The 7066-nt window shown below is 34.4% G+C and overlaps 1 pseudogene; it reads left to right on the top strand.

Annotated features, from left to right (window-relative positions):
* Positions 1 to 1114: 1114 nt before the first annotated feature.
* On the top strand, positions 1115 to 1694 carry LOC119516154 (annotated as a pseudogene).
* The last annotated feature ends 5372 nt before the right edge of the window (positions 1695 to 7066 follow it).

Genomic DNA, 7066 nt, shown 5'->3' with positions numbered 1-7066 from the left:
TATAGGTGAATTTAAACAAAGTATCTGTGCTAAAAGAAAGGATGGAATTAAAATCCTGGAATAATACCATGTAAATGCAGAAGGGCATAGATTTATTGAATATTGTAATGCCCTATCGTTTGGGAGGGTCATTTAAATATGGATTAACTTTGTATTTATAAAATCAAAAGTATATGATAAAATTTTTAAGATAATCACTTTAAGAATAAAAAATTGCGGTGGAAAGAGGAATAAGAAAAAATAGATAAGCCAAGAAAGGAGAAAAATTGAAAAGTGTAGGAATTGGAAATAATTGTAAGATGGTAAAGAAAAAAGACTAAAAATAGATAATTGCAATTAAACTAAATGGGCTAAACTCACCAGTGAAAAGACAGAATTTGTCATGTTGAACTGAAAAAACTGTTAATATTTTTAAATTCAAACCATTAGTAGGGTTAAAGAGGATCAGTGCATAATGGAAAAAATTTTTAATTTTTCTACCTAACAACCTTGGAAGAGAGAATGGGGTGGGGGGAGGTGAAATTGGGGAGAGAGAAGAAAGAGCAAGAGAACACCAAAGTTGACAAATCTACTAGGAAAAATTGGCAACCTATCATTATAGCAGATTATTGTATCATAACTCTATCAGTAATTGATAGAATAAGCTGACTTTAAAAAAAAAGAAATAGTGGATTTGTTTAACACAGTCAGCATATTTGAACTAAAGATTTATACAGAGAGAGAATGTTGGACCTTAAGAATTGAAGAATACACATTTTTCTTGCATATATATGATACTTATGAAAATTGATGATGAGCTAGGCCGTAAAAGTTGTCTATTAACTTTAAAGTAATAATCCTAGAGACTTCATTTTCTGATGACAGTGCAATTAAGGAAAAAATAACAAAAATTGACTAGAATAAAACTGTACTTGGGAATTTAAAATTACTTCTACAAAAATCATGAATCAAGAAGAAATCATTGTGGAAATTAGGCAATATTTTAGAATTTCAAAAAAATGAAAATCCTATGTATCATAACTTGTGGGGTTGGATTGAAGTAATACATTGAGGGAATTGGATAGCCTAAAATGCTTACATTAGAAAACAATAGTGGGCCGCATCTACTGCGAGAATGAAGACCATTCTCAGCAGCCAGGCTGTCGGCAATCCAGAAAATGTCGACATCATGCTGAAGGGATGCACAGTTGTTGTGAAGGGACCCTGAGAAACCCTGCGGAAGGACTTCAATCATATCTATGTCGAGCTCAGTCTACTTGGGAAGAAAAAGAAGAGGCTTCAGGTTGACAAATAGTGGGGAAATAGAAAAGAGCTGGCTACAGTTCGCACTATCTATAGTCATGTACAGAACATGATTGAGGGTGTCACACTGGGCTTCCGTTACAAGGTGAGGGCTGTGTACACTCACTTCCCCCATCAATGTTGTTATTCAGGAGAGTGGGTTTCGGGTTGAAATCCGAAATTTCTTGGGTGAAAAATATATCCGTAGGGTTCAGATGAGGCCAGGTGTTGCCTGTTCAGTATCTCAAGCCCAGAAAGATGAGTTAATTCTTGAAGGAAATGGCATTGAACTTGTATCAAATTCAGCTGCTTTGATTCAGCAAGCAACAACAGTTAAAAACAAGGATATAAGAAAATTTTGGGGCAGTATCTATGTCTCTGAAAAAGGAACAGTTCAGCAGGATGATGAATAAGAACTAAGAGAGTTGTGCAGCAATGGAAACAAGATGCCAGACCTATTTGTGATTTTAAAGATGCAATAAAATTTATCGGTTAAAAAAAAAAAAAGAAAAGAAAATAATAGTTTAAAAATGACTAATTTAGCCTACCCAGGACCAGGAATGCTGGGCTCCATTCCAGAGGTAAGGAGAAGGCTTGGATTTCCCCCACTCCTACTCCTGATTGAAGATTCTGGTGGGGCCACATCTGTGGACACAATGGAAGCCCCCAGTCCTGACACCTGTACCACCCAGATCAGAACCAACTAACAATTATTCAGAAGCCAAGCCATGGGTTCACCAGGACAAAAAGAAAAATCTAAAGTTAAAGTCCTGTCAGTAGAGATGAAATGGTCAAGAAGAAACTGGCTCAGAAAGTACAGAAACAAAGACAAAAGCATGCACCCACGCTCTTAACAAGGTCATTTTAGAACTGATGACCTCTGTAAAGAGTTGCAGCCTTCCGGAGATGGAGCCATCCTTGTTTAAACTAGATGGGATCCTGCAGGAGTCTTTGTTTGTCAGTCTTGTTACCAGTTTTAAGCTGAGATGTCTCATTTTGTGTCAGACAAAAAGATATCTGAACCAGAAATAGTTCATTATTTTATTCACATTTTAATTTTTAAATATTTTCTACCTATGAGAAATACCAGGGTAAGGGCTCTAAGACCTTTGTATCCACAATGGGATTAGCACTGCATGCTAAGGCTCTTGTAAGCATAATCAATGAAAACTCAGAACCCATGTTTTTTTTCTTACCTGCCTGCAATTCCCTAACTCTGACATGATACATTTCAAGGTTTTCAGATGTAAGAGGAGATATTTTTGTAGCTCTGCATCAAAAAATTAATGATGAGAGCACTGACTTTGGAAGTCAGGCTGTCTGAGTTTGATTCTTAGGTCCACTACTTAATAATTTTGTGATTTGGACAAATTTTACTCTTTCTAAGTCAGTGATTCTTAAACTTTTTGATCATAGGAGCTCTTTACACTCTACAAGTTAATGAGATACATGAAGAATTTTTGTTTATGTGGGTTGTATATACCATATTTACCCTACAAGAAATTAAAACAGAATAGTTTTTATATTTATTAATTCATTAAAAGCAAAAATACATTACAGTTTAACATAAATATTACTTTTTGTGAAACATAATGTTTTGCAAAATAATCATTTAGTAAAAAAAGTAATGATCTAAACCTCTATCTTACGGAATTAAAAATAGAACAACATAGTAAAGATAAGAAGAGAAAATAATGAAGTAGAAAAAGAGAGATGACTAATAAAACCAAAAATAAATTTCTTTGCAATGAGTAATAAAAGGAGTAAATATCTGATAAGATTAAGATTAATCAAAACTAAAAATAGAACTGGCAGAATTAAACAATATTCAGAATGAAGAAGACTACCTAAATAATACTGTAGGAATTAAGCAGCTCGTTAAGAGGCCATTATGAACAAAGTTAGGTGACTATATTTGATGATATATATGAAACAGATAAAGTCCTAGAAAAATGTAGAGGATAACAAAACATTAAAAAAGAAATAGAAAATCTGAACAGTCATAGAACCAATAAAGATATTCATTCTTCAGTTAAAACTTACAAGCTGATTGCCATTGGTCCCTAAACTTTCACAATAATGGCTGGGCATGGATGGTCTGTGTGCCCCATGGCCAGCAGGCAAAAAGACCTAGGGACAGTCCTGGATGCCAGGAGTGCTGACATCAGTCGAAGGCCTTGTGTCTCGGCAGGCTGTCTCCATTCACTGGATGCAGTTTTCTGTTTTGTGATCTAAAGGGGGGAGGAGATGAGCCTCCAGGATCAGCTGGGCTGTCTTTCACCAAGTGTGAAGTATCACAAACTATGTATGTAAGGCTCATGGAAGAGTAAATTCCAAGAACAGCAAAACATTCCTGAAGAAGACAACTCCATTGAGGGGACTTATCATTCTGGAACATTATTATAAAACTATAATAATTAAGGCAATGTGGTACTGCCATATGTATGAACAAATTGGCTTCTGCAATGGAATTAATATCCTACAAAGAGGCCCATACATGCATATAAACTTCACAGATGTGAGAGATTGTATTTAGATTACAAAGAAAGAAGCAACCTTTCCATAAAATGTGCCACTTCTCTTTAGCCTTGTGGCTAGCAAGACCATAATCACGCACCCATGAAGCTGAACACCCACACATGCATGCACATGCAGAGAGACATGCTGAGGTATCTAACTCTAAATTCACAATCACAAACCTCCACTGGGTTCTTAATGCTGTCCTGAAATCGCACATTTCTATAGTACATATATTTCCCCACATTCTTAGACAACTATTTTTGAAACCCTTTTTTCCCCTCAAATTTACATCACCTTCCCCCTCATCCTCAATCTCAGCTAATGACTGTGCTTTCTAATTCATGAAACTAAGAAAAATTTATAAAATAAATTTCTAAAATACTTGGAATTACAATAAAAACTCTACATCCTAAAACTTTTGAGTATAGGAAAATCGGGTAATTTGAAGTTATATGTACCTCAGAAAAGATCTTGTTCAGAAAAGATCAGCTAATCCATGCCTGTGGGTGTGGACCTATTGTGGGTGGGACCTTTTGATTAGGTTATTTCAGTTGAGGTGTGCCCCAGGTGGGTCTTAATCCCCTTACTGGAGTCTTTTATAAAAGGATGAAATTCAGAGAAAGACACAGAAGCTTAGAAAGAAAGCCACAGATGGAGCAGCCAGAAGCTGAAAGCAAAGAAACCTGGGGACAAGGGAGAGACAGCAGATGTCCCCATGTGCCTTGCCATGGAGTCCACAACTGCTGTTAGCAAGGCTTTGGGGAGAAAGCATCACCTCTTGATGCCTTGATGTGTAATTTTCACAGCCTCAGGGCTGTAAGCTTATAAGTTAATGAATCCTCATTGTAAAAACCAACCCGTTTTATAGTATTTGCATTTCAGCAGCTTTAGAAAACTGAAACAGAGAGTAACAAAGATTCTTAATGAAAACATATATAATTATTCTCTTTAATATCAAGAGATAAGCAAAAGAATGTCTACACTCGGCTCTTTTCAACATTGTTCTGAGAGCATAACCAATTCAGTAGACAAGAAAAGGAATAGTCTAAGAATTAGAAATTAAGAAAAAAAAACCCACCCATTGTTTTCAGATAATGATTACCTAGAAATCTCAAAAAATTGCAATGAAACTATTAAAGTAATAGAGTGATTAGCCTGTTTGTTGCTTATAGGGTGAGTGTACACAATTCAATTAAAAATTTATACACTGGAGAAAAGATTTAGAAAATATGATTTAAAACTAGACATATATTTAAAATGAATAAATATAATAAAAATGGTACAAGACCTAGTGAAACACTCATTAAATTTTATTGTAAATGTTCAAAGAAAACCTAAATAAATAGTTATACATGTTCGTGGATTTGTAAAAATGTAATTTCTTCCCAAACTGACCTGTCTGTTAAATGCAGCACCAATAAGTATCTCAACAGCTGATTCAAGCAGATTCAGATTATCAAGCAAAGATCCTGGAAGAGTCTAGAAGAAATAGGTGGGGAAACTGTTTCGCTTGTTATCAAGATCTCTTATAAAGCTATAATAACTAAATAAGTGTACTATTGTCAAAAAGAAAGAAAGTGTGATAACTGGAACAAAATTGAGAGCCCCACAAATTATTCCTGTATATATGGAAACTTGATAGATGATTGTCTTAGTTTGCCAGAACTGCTATGACATTTACCACACAGTGGGTTGGCTTAAACAACAAGAATCTATTGGTTCATAGTTAGAAAGCTAGAAGTCCAAAATCATGATGTCCACAAGGATATGCTTTCTCCTGGAATTGATATCATTCTGGTGATGGCAGTTCTCCATAATATGGTGACGTCTTTGGTCTCTTCTTATTGCATTTTCTCACTTCTGGCTTCTACTGACTGCCTTTGAATTTCCTCCCTTTTTATGGCTTCCTGTCATACAGACTAAGGTATATCCTGATTCAGTTTGGCCACACTTAATGCATTATAACATCCTCAATGGTCCTGTTTACAAATGGGTTCATACATAGAGAATATGGATTAAGATTAGAACATGATTTGTGGTGTACATGAGTCAATCCCCAGTAATAATAAAGGTGGTATTGTCCATCAAAGTGAAAAGGATTGTCCTTTGATAAGAAATGGTGATAAGAAGTATCAAAAAATCGTACTGGGTCTTTACGCCATCTACAAAAATCAATTCTATGTGATTTAAAAACATAAATATGAGAGGAATATTTTAAGACATTTTAAGATGATATAAGAGAAACATAGTGCCCTCAATGTTAGGAATTACTTGTTTTACAAACAAACAAAAACTCTAACCTGTAATAATTGATCATTTCAACTGCATTAAAATTAAAATTTTTGGGCAAAAGACTCCAAAAAAGATGAAAAATCAAACAACAAAAAGGTTGAAGAAACTCATAACATATATTATCATCTTATAGAGAACTCCTACTGATCACTAATAAATGAGATATACAAACCATTAGAAAAATGGATGTAGGGATATCAGTTAGGAGGCTACTGTATTAATCCAGGATGAGTAATTAGTGACTGGACCAAGGTTAGAATAGTGGGGATTTATGTATGTATGGTATGTATAGTCTAGTAGGGATCAGGTGATACATATGTAAGCTATGGAGAAAAATAAAAAAGGGTAAAGGGATAGTTGAGAGAGGATGGATTTGGGATATATCTTTAAGATATGATAAACATATTTTATGATGCATTGGCTGAGCGTGTAAGAAAAATTAAAGTGAGAAATTAAGGATGATTCCTCAATTTGAGGCTTGAGCAATTGATTGACATTTACCAAGATAGGGGAGCCTGAGGATAGTGCAGCTTGCTTGGGACTGAGTGATTAGTTAAGAATTTTGTTTTAGGCATGTTAAGTCTAAGATGCCTATTAGTTAACCAGTTGCATAAACTTCAACTGAAGGAGTCTTTTTATGTAACTATTTAATATATCAAGAGTAAAAATCCTACCTATATATCCTAAAAAGGTAATTGGTAAAGTTCTCCATCATTTGTTTTTCAGAAAAAAAAAACCTTAATAAAATAGGAATAAAAAAGATATTTTATGTTTATTGATGAAACATTGGAATAATTTCTCTTGATAACAGTGTCAGGATATGACACTACATCCATAATTACAACAGTCATCTAAAAAATAAAATTATTTAAGGGAAATAAATATGCATAAAATTTGGAGATGGTGGCAAATTTATTATACATGTATTAGCCTCTAGCCAGATTCATTTCATTGAATAGACCCATTGATGCAT

Source organism: Choloepus didactylus, chromosome 2 (genome assembly GCF_015220235.1).
Source record: "Choloepus didactylus isolate mChoDid1 chromosome 2, mChoDid1.pri, whole genome shotgun sequence".
Classification (NCBI taxonomy): domain Eukaryota; kingdom Metazoa; phylum Chordata; class Mammalia; order Pilosa; family Megalonychidae; genus Choloepus; species Choloepus didactylus.
Note: the sequence above shows the minus strand (reverse complement) of the source record. Positions and strands in the feature narration are given on the sequence as shown.